The 24149-nt window shown below is 41.6% G+C and overlaps 1 long non-coding RNA gene across 2 annotated transcripts; it reads left to right on the top strand.

Moving 5' to 3' along the window:
* The first annotated feature begins 7345 nt into the window (after positions 1–7345).
* On the top strand, positions 7346–23250 carry LOC147032102 (uncharacterized). 2 transcript variants are annotated; one of them, XR_015051950.1, is made up of 3 exons: positions 7346–7396; positions 22856–22992; positions 23114–23250. It is a non-coding gene; the product is annotated as an uncharacterized LOC147032102 (long non-coding RNA). The 2 variants fall into 2 exon arrangements; XR_015051949.1 differs by having other exon boundaries at positions 7355–7504.
* The last annotated feature ends 899 nt before the right edge of the window (positions 23251–24149 follow it).

Genomic DNA, 24149 nt, shown 5'->3' with positions numbered 1-24149 from the left:
GCAATAATTAGTTATGCCAAGACTGCTTCTGGCTAGAAAGATTGCAAATGTGTCACATATAAATACCCCACCCTGTATAAATATATACATATATCACAATATCTCAAAACATTATGTATGGACTTGGATGAAACATGGTGGACATCTTAGGTGTGATACAAGGACTGATTGTTTCGATTTTGGTGAATATCCGGTTCTGGATCCGGATACGAGTTTATTTTTTAAATTAATAAAGCAATTCTTCACCATTGAGACATAAGGCCAAAAATGATATACATCACGATATCTCAAAAAGTTTTGGATGGATTATGACAAAACTCGGTGGATGAGTTGGTTAGGTGACAAGAACAAGCCGATTCCATTTTGGTTCAGGTGTTGATTCAGATCTGGCAAATCAGTGGGATACAAAACGTGAACTGTTCGACCTGGTGGAGGTATGTGCTCTACCGAGTACCGTTCTAGTTTTAATTGCACTATGAAATATCTCATAGATTATGTGTATGTCTGGTGTTGGCTTAATGGTTAGGGTGGTGGGTGTGGGATCTGAAGGTCCTGAGTTCAAATCCTGCTTCTCCATTGAATTAATACCAGGTGGGGTTTACTCAGCCTGCCATCCTTCTCAGATTGGCAAAAATGAGTATCAGCTTGCTGGGATGATTGAGCGATTCAAGTATCCTGTGTTGGAGTGGTGACCTGTCCAGGATTGTGCCCAACATCCCAGGAGACTGTTATGGCAGCACTGATGCTCTGTGCAGAGTATGGCCACAATAGATGGATGGATTATGTGTGAAAACATGTTGTATTCAATCGTCTTTCTATTATATAATGGGCATCAATTATAACATGTACAGCATTATGTATGATTCCAATTATTGCATTGTATTATCAGTAAGTGTTAAGTCTAATCAATAGCTTTTAAATGTTCTGCAGTCGGACTTGGATCAGTTTTTGGACCGTTGTAAAATGTAAGAAGTTCAGCATACCGGTACCCTGTATCACCATCCTCACAATCAGGACCATACTATGTATAATTATAACACTTGTTAGCTAGCAAACTGGCTGGCTCCATTATGACTAATGGTTGGTTGGCTTTGTGGGTTTAGTAATGCCGTGCATATTGTACAGTAAATAATAGCACACAGTGTTATACATGCAGCACTTAGTACTCTGACATATCTTATATCAATCCAAGGAGGGAGGTATACACTATGGACACAACAACTCCATGGCAGTTCAAACTGCCGGTTGAACACGAGCAGAACACAGAGGGTATGAAGACCGAATGGTAGTCAGACTTTAAAATTGTTTTCTGTTGTGGGATTGTACACAACATTCCACTGTTAACCTCACCCACATAGGTGTGATTGGCCTTCGGCCAATTGTGTAGCTGCAGGCCCGCCCTCGCCAGGCTGATTGACAGGCATTGTCCCACCCACCCCTCTTGGCCATAAATTTCCATATGTGTGGGTGAACAGCTATGCTGACTTTTTTTTGTGCATCAAGTCGAGGCTCGTGGAAGAGTTAATACACAGAAAGATATTACAAGCCAGGAGACAAGAGTGGCGGTAGAGGGAAGCACAAAATAGCGGGGAACAAAGAGAATAAGATATCTGTGGAAGGGAGCGGGATGGGGTGGAGTACACGGGGTAAACAAGATGATACTACAGGGACTTTTAGGAAGGAAAGCAGGGAATTTGAACGAGGTGCGTTTGGAGTGGATTGACGGGGGTAGAAAAGATCAAGATTTTGGATGGGGGAAAGATATGAGATGGTGGTGAACAGCTGTTTTGAAGATCTGGATGGAGGCGTGGGATTGAAAAGAGTGTGGAAGTTTGTTCCAGAGGTGGGGAAAAAGAGGAATGAAAGAGTGAAGTTGAGCAGTGATTTGTGATTTTAGTAGTTTCACCAGAAGGGTGTTGCTGGTGTACCTTGAGTGCCCAAAGGAAATATTGTGGGGACAAACAGAGCAAGGGGGGCATGTCCACAGAGGAGATGGTAGAAGACAGAAAGACCACCGACCTGCTTCTGCTGAGAGAGTGAGAGACCGAAAGACTCAGCTTCATCAAGGGAGATACCAATGATCCTAAAAGCCTTGGTTTCCACAGCATGAAGTTGAGCTAGGTGTGAGACAGGAGCACCACAGAGGGGGGAGCAGTACTCCATCAGGCTGCATATGAAAGCTTTGTAAGTTGTTTGAACTCAGGTGTGCCAAGGAAAGACTTTGCATGTCGGAGGATGCCCAGTTGGCGACTGGCTTTGGAGGCCAGCTTGGAGATATGGCTTTCCCAGGAAAGATCATGGCAGATAGTGAGACCCAAATGCTTGAATGGAAGGTCTTCTTCAAGAGGATTGTTGAGAAAGTAGTTTTGGGGGGGGGGTGGTCAGGGTTCCAGATGATCCTTTCGGAGAGACATGCTCTGGGTGTGAGATTTGTCAGAATTGAAAGACATATTCCAAGTGTTTGATCAGCTTGTGATTTTACATAGGTCTGCAGAGAGTGAAGAGGCTGCTGCTTGCCAATCAGGGGGATGAGAGATGGTACGGCAGTGGGAGGAGTCGTAAGAAAGGAGATAAAGAGGATTTTCCAGAGAATCTGAGAGATCATTGATGAAAAGCAGAAAATGCACAGGGCCAAGAACACTGTCTTGAGGATATCCAGCCTGGATGGGAAGAGGAGATGAGAGAATTACATTAAGGGCCACACGTTGAATGCGACAGGAGAGGAAGTCTGCGAGCCATGAGTGGAGATGGCCTTGTTACCATAGGAAGAGAGTTTGGTGAGCAGGGCAGAGTGCCAGACCATATCAAAAGCTTGCTATCAGTCTGGGGATATGGCTCTGATCTCATGTCTGGTATTGAGGACCTCCATCCATTGTTAGGAGAGCAGAAGCAGCATATCCAGGGTAAAGTGACCTGGTCCAAATCTAAATTGATGGTCGGAAATAAAGTCAGTGGAGAAGAGGAAGGATTTAATGTCTGAAGCAATGATGGATTCCATAACCTTGCTGAAGATTGAGAGCAGGCTGATTGGTCTGTAGTTGCAGGGATCTGTTTTTGCACGTTTTATTATGCAGAGTGGTAACGTTTGCTGATTTCCAAGCAAATGGCAGATGACCTTCAGTAAATAAGAGGGTGAATAGAACAGAGATAAGGTGAGCAAGAGCAGAGGAGCAGGTTTATTTACAGAGGAAGAATCCTTACTATAATTCATGAACTGGTGTTTGGTGTGTCTTTGTTTGTTTGTCCTGCTCCTCCTCCGACAGTTTTCGGCCAATTACATCCAGACTTGCTACATAGGATCAGCATGACCCCATTTAATGTATTGGGATGTTTTATCTGTGCTGGTGGTCTTGGGGGGATCTGTGGGTGAGAGGGGGTGGGGACGCAAATTCTCTATGTAAATGTGTACCATGTAGGTGGGGGGGGGGGTATTACAAGTCTCCTCCATTTACAGCAGTGTTCCTGTCCCCACGTTTTCCTGTACTGTGAGATGTTTTGAATTATAAGCAGAAGGTATGTTTTTGCTTCTGGCACAGAACCTGGGTTGTTGTTGTTGTTGTTGTTATTATTATTATTATTATTATTATTATTATTATTATTATTATTATTATTATTATTTTGCCTCCACAGAGCTGTCAATTGCGTATGCACCACTGAAATAAAGATATGCGTCAGAAGAATGTATTGCATGCTTGGAATAAGATTGCCCATAGGGTGGGTACTCTGCTAGTCCCTTCAAATTATAACAATTTTGACTGGAAATGGACCTTCCTACTATAAAATGCAGTAGATTTGTGTTTTATCCTAGTACTGAGCTTAAAACAATTTTGAGTTTGGCTGTCAATAGAAGAAGAGGAAGAATAAGAATAAGAAGAAGAGGAGGAATAAGAATGGGATTTACAAATGGGCTATCTTGGGTCTGACAGTTTTGTAGCTCAGCGATGTTATCCAGGAGCTTAATGAGTGTTGTTAGATGTGAAATCTCCCAAAGATGACTGCTCTTGGTACTTTATAGGTTTATAGGTTTGTATCTTGGTAGATTGTTTTGAAGATTGCTCTTCTATTAAAGTTAAATACATGGAGTGTAGGCTGATTGTAGTGTAGGCTGTTGTGTAGGCTGTAGTGTATGCTGATTGTACTGTAGGCTGTAAGTGTAGGCTGCCATTCCTACATAGGAAGTCCGACCGACTTAAAAAAATGTGGGGATATTGTAATTGGCTCCATCCATCTGTCCATCTGTCATGCTATCTCCTAAACGATTGGGCAGAAATCCACCAAACTTGGTAGTTATGATCAACACATGGCATGGAGGTGCAAGAGCAGTATCATTTTTGGCCACACTCCCTGGTCGGGGTCAACAGGTCAAATACCAAAAAATGCAATTACAGAACATAAAAAAAAAATTCATGAATCTTGTATATGCAATCAACATTGGGGGATGCATGAAATACGTCATGACTTTGTTTGGATTTGAACCCTGGTTCATTTCCCCAGGGGATGGCGACAGTCACAGGGGTCGAAACAGGGGGGAAACATTTTTTTTAAATTTGAGATTGGGTAAATCCTGGAGGAACTTTTTGCCATTTTTTAGCTTTGCTTTAGGTAGGAAGCATGGGGATTTGCGATGGCATGCCATAGACTTCACTCTCGTCCTACATGTACCAATGTTGTCACATTATTTAAAGGCTGTATTTTCATTCATTGGTCGCCAAGTAGCCAGGATTCCATTTCATTCATCGGTAGCCAGGATTTTTCAAATCAAAATAACTTTTTGTTTGATCCTTCAATGTGAAATCAAAATATTACTTGTTTCAATCTATCACAATGTAAACGTTGTCATGAAATAAATAAAATATATTTTCAATTATCTTCCATTTCCCTTCTCAGCTCTATCGTGTGTAACAGCTCGGTTGTTGCGGCATGGATTTCAAAATGCTCACTCAGACAAGACAGCTCAGTGGCAAACATGCTACCAAATGAACTATCATGCTCCCTTAAGTATCTTCAATCCCTCTTGGAGGAGCTCAACATCAAAGTTACCCAACACATTCAGCTAAATGAAGCGTTACGCTGTACTTCAAATTAATCTTGCTTGCTCCTGTGAATTGCATACAAATATAAAAATGACCAATATATTTCCCCCCAATGTCTCTCATTATTTATAGCATGAAAGCAGACCACAAAATTTCAATGGAAACGGTTTACACTTTTTCAGGGGTTTTTCACTCGGCGAACGGACTTTGAGAGAAGATCGGAATGAACAGTAAAGTAGGGTGTGAGGGTTCTAGTCGAAGGTGGGAGATTGAAGCTAATTTTCTTTTCTTCATCGCATTCAATGTACCCATCCACACTGTAAAAAGGATGACATCTGCTCGTGTTAAAAAACAATTAGCATTTGTTCTTCCCTTAAACTTTCCCGCATGAAATTGGTGCAGTGACCAATTCTGTGAATCATGTGATAGGAGGAAGTCACAGGTTGAGAAGGGCCTGGTAATACTTTCGTTGATGTTTAAAAAGAAAAAGAGCCCACTCTCTCCCCATGTATATGTCATCCCAAGTATCAAATATATCTTAAAACGTTGAGAATAAATGAATGTAATTGAAAGGACACCGTTTTTGGAATATCCTGCAGAACAGAATGCACAACTAACCAGAAACACCATCACATATTCTGTGCATCATTAAAAACAAACAAGATTCATAAACTTTGCTCTGAAGAAAAGTTAAGCCCAATACTCCAGCAGCATGTAACCACAGCAGATAACTCTACCTATTTTATTCTTAAGTTTTAAAACATTTTATCGAGAAATTAATCTGACCGGTTTCTGATATTCTGAAATACTAGGTGATGTCCGGTTACATAACAGCCAAGCAGTAAAGGTCCAGACGGTGCAAAAAAAAAGAAAAGTCACCCTCGTGATTGTTCAATTGAATAGTCAGGATAATTTCTTTGAATTAAAAGTTATAACTGGTTGACCTGGATAGCAGTTCAAAAGGTCATATTGCACTAAACCCACATACACATTCCAACTGCAATAAAACATTTGGCTTTCACTTTAAAATGAACTGACTTACAAGGTTAATAGGGAACCTTATTAGGAGTACATTGTGATATTAAATGAAGTTTATACCTTGATGGAAGCATATATTTACAGATGAGCATATTGTTCGTTAGAAGTTCGTGTTTGTGGAAAACTTTGATGAACTGTACATTTGTAAATAACGTGAAGTATGCGGAATATTGCAAATCCTTTTATCTTTGCATTCTGGCCAAAGTTGACTTACAGGTAATTGTGGCTAGTTTTGTACAAGTCGAGAAAAAGTTCCAGATGAAGCTTTGATTTCGCCTGTGCAGGTGTGTTTAATAAACACACGAAACCCTGCGCGGGGCCCTCTGGAGGAACTGTTTGGGTCATGAGTTCAAACTAGCAAGTCACTTAAACCATCTCCCCCCCACCACCCTGCCATCATTATCCTAATTAGTTTCAGATGAGAGCTGAAGTTCCATGAAATGTGCAAGCAAAATTGACCTTTTCATCCTCCAGCCATATCATTAGAGCATTTCTCAGGGCTCCAAATAAACAAAATAAAGTTCAGTCAAGTGAATATGTATGCTGTTATGCTTGAAACGTAGTCCCCACTTGGCTTTTCAAGATTCTTTTATACTTTTTTACATTTATTTTTATGAAATGAAATGCAAAGCTTGACAAAGACCAAACCCAAAGTAGCAATGTTCAATAACATAAGTCAGTTATTATTTATTTATTTATATTATGTCGAGTTGTACGTTTTTCAGAAATCGTTTTTGAGAACATCATGTTTTCATTATAAGTGGTTTTAATGATGCAAATGGTTAAAGAGATACAATAAGAAGTGAAAAAGTTCCCCCACAGCCCCCCCCCTTTGCCCAAACAATGAAGGAATACTCCTGTACGAGCGAAACTCGGCACAGCTGTTTGTCTTTTTCTATCTTGTCCCCAGACAGTAAGATATTTCTCCCAGTGGTGGTTGAGTTTACTGAACCCATCGCAGAAGTAATGTTTTTGGCTTTGACAAAATTTTGGAAAAAGGGAAAAACATTTTGACCACTACAAGTAGAGTTCTCAAATATATATATTTTTTAATAATTTGCATTCAGACCAGAAATGAACTCAGAATAAAGCAGCTGCAATTACAGTAGTTTGAAAGAGGGAAATGTTGATATGATATCAGCCATGCATCATTATTTAATTAAGAGGTACCTTTCTCACTGCGAAGCAGCCAATTCACTCGCATACGTGAGCAGGTATCGTGGTGGGATTTGGAGCAGGAATGGCTTTAGTATCTATAAGCTGTGTTTTTCTATTGCAGGCTCGCTGCTTGCAAAGACGGGACTAATCAAATGGGACGAACCAGGGTGAGTGAAAAGAAGGGAGAATCTCGGGGAAAAACATCGAAGAATTTTCACTCGATACCACCCAGTGAGCCGACTGGCAATGAAGAAAACGTCTGCCTCTAATGACTGGTAAATTACATGGCCCTCCCTGATTCTGCCACACAAATGGAACAACAGGTGGGGAAACACAGTCAAATATATTGTCAGAGCTGTGGAGGCCATCGACGGTTGTGCACGGTTTTCTCGTTATCTCACCTTGCACGTTATACCTTGTCACAGCCCTTGTTAAACGGATAATGAGCCACCACCGATGCTGTCTTGTGGCGCATGTTTCCAGATTGCGATGCTCAAGTGTAGCGGAGTGTTTTCTAGTCTCTCACCTGGGTGAAACTGAGTGAGTGTGTTATACTGCAGATACGTACTCTAGTAACTCTTACTTTTGATTCTGCTTGCTGAAGTTCATGGTTCTCGGCAAACAATTATCCAGTCTTGTAGCTGGCTCGGTGGTGTAATGGTTAGAGTGTTTGCTCTGAGTCTGGGAGGGTTGGTTCGAATCTCAGCCGATTCATACAAAAGACTAAAAATATCATGTTCTTCTTCCTTGCGTGACACTCAGTATTTAAGAAGGAGCATGGCCAAACAACCATAGATTGGTAATAATGGTGCAAGTGTTGATGGACCAAATGGCCTCCTCTTGCATGAAAGTTCCTTGCGAGGTAGCTCATATTATTATCCTCTGTCCCTCCACCAAGTTCAGAGATAGGGAATGTTAAAACGAAATCCATCCATCCGACCAATGGACCAATCTCATCCATCCATGTACTTTTGTGTATCCATCCATCCATTGGGACCATACTCTGTGCAGAGAGTTGGTGCTGTCGAAGCAGTCTCCTTGGCTATTGGGTTCAATCCTGGACAGGTCTCCACTCCAACACAGGATACCAGCAATCTGGCACTCATTTTACCAACCTCAGAAGGATGACAGGCAGAGTCAACCCCACCTGGTATTAATTCAACAGCAAAGTGGGATTTGAAATCAGAATCCTCGGATCCCAAGCCCACCAACTGAACCATTAAGCCAACACCAGGCATACATTTGTGTATGCAATGTTTCAAAAACCATAAAACATTTCGCTTTCGCTTTACAGATATCTATTCATCATGACATTACATGAACATGATTAGATCACAGCTGTGATTGGCTGAATTATGTTGCCATGGCAATCATCTCAGTAACTTGGCTTGTGTAGGTGATATTTCAAAAAACATTCAACATTTAGTTTTCATGTTACACAGAACGATTCCTTATACCACTCTAAAGGCAGGGGACCAGGAGTATCAGCTCATTGTTATTATAATGTTCTGATGTCGCTGGCACCTATCGTTCCCCGGGACCTTCCTCCAAGCTCATTGGCTGTGTTTGTCTCATCTAACAGTCATTTGTTGTACCTCGTGTATGTGTGTGTGTGTGTGTGTGTGTGTGTGTGTGTGTGTGTGTGTGTGTGTGTGTGTGTGTGTGTGTGTGTGTGTGTGTGTTAGCTCCACGATGAGCCTTAGATCCTGTAAAAAAATATTGAAAATAAAAAAATCCGAAAAAGCAGGATAAGCAATTAGTTCACGTCTGTTTGTCCATCCATCCATCCGTCTGTTTTATCAGTTTATGATCATCAGTTTATAATCGAGGAACATCTTATTTAAATTGAATGTTAATTTTGAACACAAATTGGAACATGAACAGGAAGATAGGTTTGCCGTTTCACCGTACCTTGGCTCAGAATTTGTCTCGACTGCACACACGCAGAGAGGAGTGAGATTATTTTTTTCACTCTGCCTGCCTGGCAGTTAAACCAAATTTAAAATCATCCCAAACGGAAAACGTACTGTTTTTAAGGACGTTATAAAGGACACAAACAACAGGCATGAATAACTAATTTAATGTGTTAGATAGGGTGGTGTCATAGCCACTGGGGAAAATGGTGGTAAAATCCAGAATGAATTTATTTATATGCCTTTTAACCTCTTTAAGCCCTTATTTAAATTGTATTATACACTTGAAGACTATAAAACAAATCACCTTCATAATACTTCCAAGAACCATGCAATACTGCACATTGATACATGACATTAGAGGGCGTGGAATGTTTTTTGAGCTGAAGAAGAGGCTGTCAATATGGCTACTACCAATCATGTCCATCAACTTGTCTTTATCATCGCCATCATCATCATCATCATCATCATCATCATCATCATCATCATCATCATCATCATCATCAACATCGCCATTGCATTATTGGATTAAGTTTATCATCATTATTATTAAAGGTAAGTTTTGTGAACTGAAAAACTCAAGAGAATAAACTATATTTTCTGTTCTACATGCAGGAAAATAAGCATCAGGTGTTGGGTTAAGAGTTCAGGTGGCTGGCTTAAAATGTTAGGGTCTTGAGTTTTATCTCCTGTTGTGCCATTATACAATACCAGGTGGGTTGCCTCAGACTGTCGTTCTTTTTGACGTCAGCCAAATGAGTACCATCTTACTGGAAACAGGACACTGCATCAGCGGCACAGCTGTGCTCCCAGCCATGATGCAACCAGAAGCTACAGGCTGCATATAAGATAATAATAACTCAAGAAAATAAACTTTATTTTATGTTCTTAACATGCTTGTGCATTGTTTTTGTTCTATTTATTTTCATGAATGAAAAAGTTATTAATTAAAGGTATAGTTTAGACAAATTTTAGAGTTGAAGTCCCGAACCCTATTTTCCCAGTTACCCCCTAAATTTATGGATTTGCGGTTCACGGGGATTTTCAAAAAGATAACCTGACAAACGGCAAGGCTGTTCTATTCGCTCTCGTGTTCTATTCACTCTCTTGTTAAAAATGTGATATCTTGACGTTTAAAAGCATCTCTTACATGTAACTAGAACAGCACTCTGTAGAGCGAAAACCTCCGCCAGGCTGAACAGTTTTGTGTCCCACTGATCGGCTGGATCTGCTTTCGGAGTGAATCAAAATCGAATCGACTTGTTCTTGCCACCTACCCAACTTAGTGGGGCAACTTAGCTAAATATAGCATAACAATTGTGCATTTTGTGAGGAAAGCACCAAATTTGGCACACTAGTAGCCAATCATATTATGAACTGATTTGGATATTGGGCCATCTCAATATTTTTGATGGCAGTGGAAAATGGCTGCCACAGCCATCAGCGGCTGAATTTGAGATGGCCCAATATCCAAATCTGTTCATAATATGATAGGCTAATAGTGTGCCAAATTTGGTGCTTTCCTCACAAAATACACAATTGTTATGCTAAGTTGCCCCACTAACTTATGCAGCAAGTTTTATCATAACTGTTTGACTGTTTGAGATATCCACAACTGTTTGAGATATCATGCCATCTATCGTTTTTGGCCCCATCTCAGTTATGAAGAATCAATTTAAGAATTTATAAATTCTAGTATCTGGATCTAGATCCGGATATTAAGCAATATCTTCATCTGCCCACCGGCATCAGCTGAGGCTGAGGATGATCATTGTCCCGTTTTGTTACACAGACAGCGTTTCAGTAGAATACTTATGAAACAAACACATCAATGTTTTAGTTTGAATTATTTAAAAAACAACAGTAAATTCAAAAATTTGCAAATTGGAATGGCACTCGGTCGAGCATGGACCTCCACCAGGCTGAACAGTTTATGTTTTGTAGCCCAGTGATAGGTCAGATCTGCATCTGGACCTTAACTGAGATCTAATCACCTTGTTCTCATCACCAACCCAATCAATCCACCAAGTTTTGTCATCCGTCCGCAACTTTTTGAAATGTCGTTTATGGCCCCATCTATCTCTCAATGGTGAAGAATCACAAATAAATAAAAAATTCATATCCAGATCTGGATCTTCACCAAAATCGAATCAATTCGTCCTTGTCACACACCCAACCTGTTCACCCAGTTTCATATAAATCCATCCATAACTTTTTGAGATATCATGCTATGTATCGTTTTTTGCCGCATCCTCTCAATGGGGAAGAATCACTTTAGAAATTCTCAGATCCGGTTCCAGATTCGAATCTTCACCAAAATCTAACCAACACGTCGTTGTCACACACCCACCCTGGCCACCAGATTTCGTCGGAATCCGTTTTTAACTTTTTGAGAGATCCTGCTCACAGACAAACAGACAAACAAACAGACAGACAAACAGACAGGGGTGAAAACTAGAAAACATGACATCTGTCCACCTTCAGTGGTGGAGGTGGTCACTACTGAAGATTATTTGCTAATGGAGTTTGTAGTAAAGGCTTGATGTGCCAAATGGCCTCCTCTTGCATCTGAGCTCCTTGCGTATCCTTGTGTAACCTCAGTGGAAAATGTGGTGCCCTGGCACAAACTGTATCGCTTTAAAAAGATTCAGTCAATTGTTGCTATTTTTGTTTGACCATGTGGTCGCTTGAAAGATTCAGCCAATCACAGCGTTTTTTTTAATTTGGCGAAGCTTAAGGAATTGTGATGAAAGCCTGAAACCGACTATTGATTGTCAAGGAAAGCAATATGCGCTATTTAGAAATCAGGGGATCTTGGACAGATGCCATTTAAAGCATTAAGGAAACTTTTTGATCACTCGCTATGAGACTGTACCTTGGACAACTGCAGAATCAAACCATTCCATCAAATCCAAGAAGGTTCTCAAATATCTTAAGAGCTGCCTGTTTTTTTTACACAATGTTCATAAGAGAGATTGTTTAACTGATGAAGAGAGAAATGATACTTGCTTTTTTTGAGAAATCAGGAATTTATTATTATTTTATAAATTTTTTTATTTTCTATAATTTAAGAAGAAAAAGTTTTAGAAATTTTTTTAGAAATCAGAAATCATACAAAATATAGAAATTTTTAAAAGATTCACCCAACAAATATCCTTGGGTTAAGTGATTCTTCATCATTGAGAGATGGGGCAAAAACGATATTGCACGATATCTCAAAAAGTTGTGGACAGATTCAAATTAAACTTCGTGGACAGGTTGGGTGTGATTGCTTAGATTTTGGTTAATATCCGAAACCAGATTTGGATATGAGATTAAAAAAAATTTTGAAGTGAATCTTCACCATTGAGAGATGGGGCAAAAAATGATATCTTTTAAAAAGTTGTGGACGAGTTATGCCAAAACTTGGTGGATGAATTGGGTAGTTGACAAGAACAAGCCGATTCGATTTTGGTTCAAGTGTGGATTCAGATCCGGCCGATCATTATTCAGTGGGATACAAAACGTAAACTGTTCAGTCTGGTGGAGGTATGCGCCCTACCGAGTGCCGTTCTCGTCTACTGATGGAACCTGTCTTTCTGTGTTTATGCCTTAATGAAAAGGGAGTGGAGGAGTGCTGAAAGAGTGATGCTGTATGGCTTAAGATAAATTGGCTGAATGTCCTTTATCCATGTATTCATATTATTCATATTATGAGCATTACATATTTCCTGTAGTTCAATTTTTGAAAATGTCTTGCACAAGCAGCCAAACTGAAGGTGCTTCAGCAGATCACCAACGTCCCAAATGCCATTGGTGCTTGTGGGGGTTTTGAATAACCAGGGGTATGTGGACCCTGACGACCATTATCTGCATTGTCGCTATCACTTGAGCCAAATTGAAAATATCAGCGACTCCCATCATTCAGCAAACCCGTCTTGCTTGTATTTGTTTGGATGTTTTTGTTGCATGAAAACCACAGCAACAACTGACCCAGCCAAAAACGATACATTGGGCCAACTTTTCCTAATGGCCCGGGGAAGTATTTTTTTTCCACTCATAATAACTTGGACAATGATTGTGACAAGAGTAATCTGGAAGATCTTCTTTTGTATGCTTTACAAGGCTGCAGGAAAGTATAGTTGGCTGAAGGCATGGCTGTGCCACTGATGCAATGCTCTCTGTAGGTTAATGTCCACCAACTCATGACAGCCGATGTGACACCAAGTGGAATGTCCATCCGAAGGGTGGCACACACATTGATGAATCACCCTGTGTCTCAAACTCTGGGATAACAATTTATAACTGGGCCAAGATTTGAACCCAGGATAGACAGCTTAGAGTCGAGTGTGTGTACCGATATAGTCGAGACTATTCTGCCAGCCCTATCTGGAAGATGAACCTTTAGAGTCTGGACCATCCTCCAACTCTCTGGAAAATCCACTTTCTCTCTTTGCTGATGACTCCACTCTCTGTCATATCTCAGATCAGCAAGTAGCAGCCTCTTCACTCTCTGCAGATCTGGATAAAATCACAAGCTAGTCCAACACGTGGAACATGTCTTTCATTCCTGACAAAACTCACACTCTCACTCTGAAAGGACTGTCTGGAAAACCCCACCATCTATTTTCTCAACAATCCTCTGGAAGAAGTCCTTTCATTCAAACTTTTGGGCCTCACTATAGGCATGATCTTTCCTGGGAAAGCCACATCTCCAAGCCGGCCTCTAAAGCCAGTCGCCGAGAAGGAATTCTCCGTCGTGCAAAGTCCTTCCTTGGCCACCTGATCTCCTGACCACATACAAAGCTTTTGTCCACAGCCGGATGGAGTACTGCTCTCCCCTCCAGGCTGGTGCTACAGCCTCTCACATTTCTCAGCTTCACGCTGTGGAAACCAAAGCATTTAGGAACATTGGTAACTCCCGCGATGCGGCTGAGTTATTGGGTCTCACTCACTGCAGGTAGGTCGAAAGTCTTTCTGTCTTCTACTGTCTCCTCTCTGGTCTTGACTCCTCTGCTCTGTCTTCTATCTGCCCTGCCCATAATTCTGCAGGGTGTTCAAGATTCGCCAGCAAACCCCTTCTGGTGAATCCACCAAAATGAAGGATAACTGCTCACCTTCACTCTTTCATTCCTCTTTTTCCGCGCCTTTGGAATAAACTCCCTCACTCTCTTCAATCCCACTCTTCCCTCCAGGCCTTCAAAACAGCTGTTTACCACCACCACTTATGATCCCCCATCCAAATCCTCCATCTTTTCTATCCCCGTCAATCCACCCCAAAGCCACCTCCTTCAAATTCCCAGCTTTCCTTCCTGAAAGTCCCTGTATTGTCTATTTTGTTTACCCCATGTACCCCACCCCATTGTGCTCCCTTCCACAGATCTTGTTTACTCCATGTGCCCAGCTCCATTCCACAGATCTCCTCATGTCTCTGTTCCCCACTGTTTTTCCTCATCTCTCTCCCATCCCTCCTGTCTCCTGCTCCCCTTGTTATACATTCTTTGTGTTAGCTCTTATACGAGCCTTGACGTTGTACATATATATATATATATATATATATATATATATATATATATATATATATATATATATATATATATATATATATATATATATATATTTTATACTGCCAGCCCTATCTGGAAGATGAAATTTTATATATAATTGGACCAAGTATAGTCATTTTCAGTGCTCGAAATTCCCTATGGTACATATGCTCATTTTGTCGTCGTTGCTTTACCACTGATAATGCTGCCTTTAAAATATTGATAAGTTCAAACTCGGTAATGGCACTGCCTCTAAATGCATTTGGCCGCCGGTGATTTTTCCACTCACTGGCCCAGACACAATTTTACAAATCCGCGTGCCAAAAAACAAACGAGTATATTCCATAGCTGCAGGCACAATCAACCAATAAGCTTTATCTATAACAACAAAACACCCGGGTAAAGTGAGGTGCCACTCATTGTTGACCTTGGCTCATTTTTGCCTACATCAATAGAGGTGCACACACAAAATAACCACAACATAATACCTGCAAACATGGTCCATGAAACCTACCTGTATTTTAACCACTTGTATATCAGCAGCACTAGTCACTTGGTCTGCATATTCAGTACAGGTATGCTCTGTAGCTTTGGTGGAAAGACTCCATATTTTTGTACCTTTTTATCGATATCCATATTTATATGGCTTATATTATTTAAAAGGCTTTCTATGTTAGTGCCCAATCATCTATATATGTATGTTTTTATTTATATATTTTTAATCTTGTCCGTTTGTCTGCCTAACACTGCTGGAAACATCTTTAGTTATTTTACTTTATTTATCTACAATTACTTTCGAGGTTTGGAACAGACCAGTGTGACCACTCCTCATGTTCATAAATGCCAAGGTGAGCCAATGAAAAAAGCCAATAATTCACAAAGTTTCGGGAAAGCGATGATAATAGAAAACCTATACGCCAAGAAAACCTATAGAAAACCAAGACGCCAAGGTGAACAACGAATAGCCAAGATCTTGTGGAAAAAAAAAGCCAAGGAGTGGTCACTCTGGAGCAGACTACATGTACAAGCATCATAATTGGACAAACATCATCTCAGTTTCCAGAATCTTTGTCTATAAATCCTACAAACTGCAAGACCTCAACTGAATTTGAACCTGCAACCTGAGGAATACCTATCTGGTGTCTTTGTCACATCTGGTGGGCAGCATGCAAAATTAAAATACCAATACTACTAATAATAATAATATTGATAATAATAACAAATATGTTCCATCTAATTATTGTGTTATGGATGCATTGTTGGGATTAGGAAAAGGGAGGAATGGTCTCTGGTATTTGAAAGAAGCTTTAATTATTGCAGAGGATGTTCTGCCTGTGTGGTATTAGGCTTTGGGGACAAATTTCCAATGACTACTTCATATTATGTGGAAATCGGGAGAAGAGAGGAGGTAATGGTTTGGAACAATGATACATGGTGTGTATAGTGGAGTATAGTGAAAGGAGAAAGTCACAAATTCACTCATTTTTTCGTACACAACCAACAGATGGCCCTAAAAGGATAATGACATTCACAGGCATACCCTGAACAGATTCACATTCACAATCACTCAACACATTAACATTCCGGAGATCCACCCTTACAGCAACTTTTTTGTGTTCTTTTCCGTTATTCAACAGTTTGTAAACCGTTGAGATGTTTTCACTTTGAGGATAGACAGAAGGATAATTTTTAAAATATCATCATTCATTTTTTTAGTTTTGTGTGAGTGCCTAAGGAAGCACCTTGGAAATAGATTTTCTGGAAAACTACCCTAGGATGCAAATTAGTACCATGTTGTCACGTCGATGGGCCTTACTAATGCTGACCTGCCACGCCGAAGCTATTGCAGCTTCGCGAATGGCCGAACTAAAAGGGGATCACATCGAGGGGTTTACATAGTTTACCTCCCCCAGTCGTCGTCGTTCCCCCCCCCCGGAAGTGCTAATCCTGCCGTTCTCTGTGAACGTTACCAACTTTATGTCCCATAGGGATTTACCAAGAACCGAAAAGGTTTGATGTGCGTGCAAGGATGGTAGTCCAGCGGAAATGTGAAAAAGCATGTTGTGGCGTCATTATGAAGTTTTTGGCTGATTCATCATCTCTGAGCTTTCCTGAATCAGAATCAGCCAGGTGCCAGACTCGCACCCTTGAGGAATTTTTTTTAGAGGCGAAAAACAAAATGGCCACCACCGACTTTCGATAAATTCTGTTTTGGGCTTTATCTTCACTTCTAATGCACTTACACACAATTTTGGTGTCTACTACCATGTTTCATGGTCAAGGAATTCAATAATGATAAAATTGAAGGTGTATATATAAGACCTGTCTCATATTTTCAAGATGGCCACCATTTTAATATGAGAAATGGCTATTTTGCAGTTCCACTGATCACTTCGAGTAAGAAATAGAATTTGATGAACCAGCAAATATTAATACTACGTACAATAATGATTAATACTACTTCAGCCAATGATGGCTGAAGTAACTTACTTGCAATGATCAATGAATTGATGATTATATTAGAATACGATTTTTACACAAATATATCCGGATACATGTGGATAGTTGACGATGACTTTGGGTTATATCTTAAAGTAAGTATGTACATTATATCATTTTGAAATTACCTTTTATTTTTAGGCAAACAAATATTAACTTTGTTCGGGATGCAATGTTCTACATTATGTTCAATCGTCGTCATCGTCATCCTGATTAGCAGCTACTGCCCTTGTCTGTGCGTTACAACAGTCTGATCCAGTATTACAACTGCAACACCTCGAACATGGCACCTGTGCTGCCACACAACCACACCTCCCGGTGGAACATGGCCGGCTGGTGGAGCATCCACACTTGATCAGCTGCAGAATGGTGACTGGTGCAGCAGACACATCAGGTGGAAGTGTGGTTGGACACAACATCGCACTGTCCTCACCTTTTTGCCATCCATACTTGATGGGATCCAAGTGCGGAGGGTCTGACTGAGTGGCCGATTTCCATATAATGACTTGATGATGAGCACAATGTACATGTTGAACAAGGGCATCATGCGATGGCGGCAACGACTTCAATTTCGGAGCAGAGGCAATCTTGGAGTTGGCCATCTTAGACTTCCACAACTGATACCGGTGTGTGGACATATCACCTTCGACTTTTGAACCATAACAGGCAGCAATGAAGGTAGTTGCCTCAGATATCTTCTTTTCCTTGTCTGCTTCCAGCTGACCAAGTAAGGTGGGATGATGTCCACCCATTAGTACCTTCAGCGCTGTGGCCTTTCCAATGCCAAACAAATACGACACAGTATCGCATCCGGTCAGAGCATGTACAGCAGGCAGATATTTGGTGATGCTTTTTTGTCTCACGGCAGTTTGGCGAATGCCTACGTTCACCCTCCCAGCACACGGACTCTCCATGCTGACATCCACAGTCATCTTTTCCTCAAGGTAGAAATGAATCAACAGGACAAAGACATCTGTATCATCACAGACCACTTTGATGTGTGAGTCACCACTGACACCTGGCACAATTCTAACTAAGTGATGGATGATGATGACATCTGCTTCTTCATGGTGTGTTTTCAGATCCTGTCTCTCTAGTGGAATTGTTCCATACTTGTACTGGTGTAGGATCTTTTCCGGTGATCACCAGTTTGGTGTGGTTGTCCACAATGTGGGTCATCAGATACTGACAGATCAAATCGATCAGTTGTAATTTGTTGTAGGCTACATTTAGGACCACTTTTTGTGCTGGAAGTGTTGTGTGTAAGTTGAGTTGATGTTTTCGACTTGAATCATGACCTGCGCGACTGGATCTCGTCATTTGTTTTGTGCTGATTTTGATGTACCTGTCGAAAATCAGGTTTACGTCGCAACACTCCAGGTGGTATTTGATAGTTCCCATGAAGTTGATCACATAATCCTCAACTTTACCATTTATGGGCCAATGTACAGTCCATAACATGGTGCATCCATCGATGATGACAGCATCTGGAACACCTTGGATTCGACTTGATTGCTCAACTTGGAGTTTCGTCTTCAGAATTGCTTTCGACTGAGCCCCCATCACACCGCTCTCATCAAGCAAGGAGGCTGGGACAGGGGACAGTTCATAAGAGAGAACATCCTTGATATCAATATCGCTGTATTGTTGGAGACCCATGACTCGGGTGTAGATCAATTCGGTATCCTATACTGGCCTTCCATCCAGCTTGATGCTCTTTTTGGTCGAAGTCATCAGGGTCACTTTCTTGATTAGTGTCTTGTTGAAGCTTGTTGGCCATCCAGATTCAAATTCCGCCATCTGCTGTCATCCAATCTTGAGAGAATCATCAACGTTTACCTTGTCTGTCACGTGAAACATAGTAGTAGACACCAAAATTGTGTGTCAGTGCATGAGAAGTGAAGATATAGCCCAAAACAGAATTTATCAAAAGTCAGTGGTGGCCATTTTGTTTTTCTCCTCTAAAAAAATTCCACAAGGGTGCGAGTCTGGCACCCAGCTGATTCTGATTCAGGATAGCTCAGAGATGATGAATCAACCAACAAAACTTCATAATGACGCAAAAGCACACTTTGCCCTGAAATGGCTGTTTGGCGTCTGGACAATGGCAATTGCAGGTCATCACATGGCTTGTGTACTTATGGAATCCCAGATTTCTTGAAGGGAGGGATACGATAACAAATACGGAAAACAGACGCAAATACAGACATAGGTAAATGAAACCGCACCCAGTGTAACAAAAATAACTCAATACAACGAAGGACCTGTGGCACCATGAGCACGCAATCATTCACACACGATGGGAGGGAGTAGGGTGGGGCAGTTGAGGTCTTTTCAAAGGACACCAATACTGGGAATCAAAATAGATCCACCATGTCAGGTCTCCAACCCATAGCATGAAGTAACAAGCAGCAGGGGGTACCACGAGCCACACAGATCAGCCCACAGCTGTGGCACCGAGTAGAGATGGGCCATCCAGTGGGGAAAAGAGAGTGGAGAACGTGAGTAGAGTGGCAAAAGATAGTATGGTGGCCAGGGAGAACAGCAGGCTGCAAGCAGAGAGTGGAGGAAGCAAAGCCGAAGTGAGAGAAAAGGCCGAGAGCGGGAGCAGCACATGTACAGGTTCATTTATCCCCTCCTTCACAGCCATGCCCCGTCTTTCCAAACATTCTTTGCTCATGGTCCAGCACCAACCAATGAGGGAGCATGTCACAGGCAGCGCGTGGGTAATGTCACGCTTATGCGGTGCTGTCACCAGGGCTGCCCACACCAATGATATGACACCTTGCAATGCGTCAATGGGAGCACATCCTCAGGGGTTCAATAGCATTTCAATAGCGCTAAACTTTCATCCAAAAGTTTAATGCTATTGAAGTAGCCCAGAAGCATTCCAGAACATCACCCTTGTACATCACCCCATTGTGTCTTTATTTTTTTTAATTGAAGTACTGAAAAACTCGAGGTTTTTGAAAGTATTATGAAGGCGATTTGTGTTATACAGTACAGTTTTCAATGTATAGTTCAATTTAAGTAAAGGTTTAAAGAGGTTTGAAGGCGTATAAATTACAAAAAATTGGGGGTTTAACCGCCATTTTACCCAGTGTCTATCACACCATCCTATCGGACACGTAGCGTTAGTTATTCTTGCCTGTTGTTTGTGTCTTTTATAATGTCCTTAAAAACAGTAAGTTTCCCATTTGGAATGATTTTAAATTTTGTTTCACTGCCACACAGGTAGACAGAATAAACCAATGATCTCACTCCTCTCTGCGCGTGTGTGGTCGGGATGAATTCTAAGCCATGATACGTTAAAATGAAAGACTTCTCTTCATATTCATGTTCCGATTCGTGTTCAAAATACACCATTCAATTTAAATACATTGGTCCTTGATCACAAACTTATGAACGTAAACTGATAAGACAGACAGACATGTAGTGTGTCGAGTCACGTGGTGTCTCGAGCGGCAGCCCACCTCCCATGGACCAGACCACTGCATGCAGTGACCAATACATGGTGTGGCCAGGCTCATGGGGATGGGTCGCTTCTATAAGACATGCGATACCACCGCCATGTCTCAGAAGGGGGTACCCCGTTAACACGGGTCCTACTCCCCTCTGTAAGATTTTCTCCATGGTGCTTGTGACTCACTGCATGTGGCACGGCCCTCTCAGGGGCGTCTGTTGGGGTCGGCGACAGGCATTCCGCCGGCAACCAAAGACTCCTGACCTGGGTTGGCCTAACCGTACGTGGTTAACTGCTAGGCCGTTGTGTGCTCGACGCCGTCTGCCTGGCAGTCTCAGTGAGCACCGTGCCCCGCACTCTTCCGCGCAGATAGTCTTGCCATTCACACCAATAGTGCAGATCTGGGGACTGGATGTAGATGCTGGGTCGGTATTTGTCACAGGGGGCGGCAGGTAACCAATATTTGGATGCTTCACTGTCCCTAACTGCTACAGACATCCACCATAGCTACGGACAGTTATGGTGGTCTTGAGCTTCAGTCGGCAGCCTCTGTGCCAATGGTGGTCAACAGTGGAAAAGGGTTGGAGTGCGGCGGAGAGGGTGAAATGGTAGGACAATGGGTCAGGATCCAAAAACCCTGGCAGGGGAGACGTCAAGCCGGCATCGACCCCTCCCCATGGCTCCACCTTAGACATGAACCAATTGCTTAACCACTTTTTGCTTTGCGTGCATGGGGTAATGAAGAATACATCACTTCTTGATAAAGCCTAACAACCTGATTTTCTACATAAAAAAGCTTGAAGATTTCATTCCACACGAGAGACAATTTAAATGTTGTAGGAACAAGATGCTCAAAATAGTACAAGATATGCGAACTATGTTTTAATTTTACAATTTAGTGTCTTCACTCTTCATTTATATGGACTTGCTCCAAACTGTCTGTTGTTCTCCTTTCGGCTGCTCCCGTTAGGGGTCGCCACAGCGGATCATCCATTATGATCCGCATACTGATTTGGCATAGGTTTTACACCGGATGCCCTTCCTGACGCAACCCTGGTCGCCTCTTACGACACAGGGATAAGGATTGGGTTTCGCCATGATTCGGGGATGCCCTACACCCTCTCCCAGCACAGAGCTCCCGTCCTCAAGCGATCCTCCAACCCAAGCCTCCGAGTAGCCGGATTACAGGCATACGCCACTATGCTCGGTTGCTCCAAACTGTCTACACTAATAAAATTTAAGTTATCAAACTGGTCACCCTTAACCACATCTTGGTTGCTTGTCAGTTCCTCATTGTCGATGAATTTGATGTCATGCAGGTGTAACTTCAAATGTTAAAATCAAAACTTACCCGGACATGGTGGTGGGGGAAATGGGGGAAGAAGAGGGGGTGGGGTGGGGTATGATCCAACAATTCAAAGCCACAATCACAAATAGTGGTCAAGGTAACGTGTGCTTTGTTTGTGCACAGGTATGTTGTCGTGAAGAAGGAGTACCCCTTTTGTCAACGTCCCTCAGAATTTGTCCTTGATGGCCTGCCATTATTTTTTCTGAGGCTAGTGTAACATGATTGTAGTGATTATAATTTTGTGAGGCATATCATCAATCTTTAGGATTCCCTTGGTAACTTTGAAAATATACGTCATGATCTTGTGGGCTGACAGTTGGGTGCAAAGCACCTTGAGATGCCTTTGTATGGATTCCAATTTGGTTTCAGCCTCCTTTTGGTGAAGCCCCCTTTTGTCACAAGTTACCCAACGAGTGATAAAATCCATTAGATCTGTATCGAGCACTTTGAGAGCCTCACAACATGATGTCGGCTGTTGCTTTTGAGAGTTAATGCTGCAATTTCGAGAGATCCGTCTTGCTGAGGCCTTGCATGTCCCCAAATGGTCTTGGATGATGTTGAAAATATCGGCTTGAAAAATGCCAAGTTCTTTGGATATTAACACATTGATGGTCCATGATTAATGCTTTGATTTTAGCAACGGTTTGTGAGTCGGTCATGTCTGCCAATCATGCGAACCTGGGATCATATTCAAGAAGCATCACTATAAGCTTACAATGAGGGACCAATATGGCTACAGTAGAATAATAGGGTGCATCTCAAAGTAACTCGATGTTAGCATGTGTGTTTTCTTAATAATTATTTTATAGTGTAATCCTTTTTCCTTTGTTTTAAATCTCGTTTTTTCTCATTACTCCCATTATTCCTCATGTCGGCAGATTGGACACCCGTTTACCACCCATCAAAGGGGCGGCACGCACACACTGTCATCCCTGTGTTTCACCCTGCCTGCCAGATGCTGGGATGACAGTTTATAGCTGTGTCTGGATTCAAACCCAGGCTGGACAGCTGAGAGGTGAGTGTGCACGCCTCTCGGCCATCTTGCCAGCCAGCTGGTGAACTCATGGTCCATCTACTGTATTGCCCAACTCGAATTGCTAGCTATATTGGTACTTAGTTTAATTGCTGTTCCGCAGCGAGGGTATGACACGAGAAGGCAGCATTTGGCTCCAGAAGACTGTGAAGAATATCTGTTTTTTCACCTTTGTGAAGATGACCATTGTTCATTCATTTGTTTGTTTGTGTGGTGTCATTGCTGTGGGTGTCTTGTTATCCAGGTCGTTAAAATGTCCGAATGTCTGTTCAGTTGCTTAATAATGTGGGAAAGCTCCCAAAACATCTCTGTAAGATTTGCTGTGACATTTTTAATCTTGGTGTCCTGTCCCTTCATGCTTCACTCTACTTTTGTCACAGTTCTCAATAAAAGGAATACAGAGGTAGAGTGTGCAGCTATATGCTGAGGAGTATCTGAGAATTTTTCCTTCTCAGCAAATGACCCACACCTGACTCTAAGATATACCCCACATTGTCTTTTGTTAAGAGTAGGTGAGCTACCACCGGCACCCTGAATGAATTACAAATTCCTGCCACTTTCAGCTGTCGAACCTACGATGGAGTGACGATCTGTTCAGGATTGGTTATAGCCTCGAAAGGTTTCCCAACTTGTCCTGAATGCCACAAAGCTCTGTTAGTTTATGGGCATTCAAAAACAACACACACACACACACACACACACACACACACACACACACACACACACACACACACACACACACACACACACACACACACACTTATTTATATATTGAAAAATAATAAATGTTGGTGTGTTTTTGATTAGTGACAACGTATGTATGTCATTTGTAAGACTCTGAATGCCTTTTGTTTTATGTTGTTGCCTTTTTAGGTCTTTGCTGCTATTTTGTGGTGGCAAGATTCCAGAAACTCTTAGTGCTTTCCATTTGCTGTTAGCATCACGTCACCTTGATTTGCTTGTTTGTCTTCTTATCCTGCATGATTTCTGAAAAAAAATAAGTGATTTTTTTTCCTTACAATCGAAAATACATTTTAAGTGGAATTTTTTTTGTTTATAAAAAAATAAATAAATATGTGCAGATTAATTGACTGGGTAATACCTAATTTGATTATATTGCAGTGAATCTTACAACATTT

The sequence above is a fragment of the Eptatretus burgeri genome, chromosome 2 (genome assembly GCF_056783735.1).
Source record: "Eptatretus burgeri isolate ZD-2024b chromosome 2, Ebu_testis_v1, whole genome shotgun sequence".
In the NCBI taxonomy this organism is placed as follows: Eukaryota; Metazoa; Chordata; class Myxini; order Myxiniformes; family Myxinidae; genus Eptatretus; species Eptatretus burgeri.
This window is presented reverse-complemented; position numbering and strand designations above follow the sequence as displayed.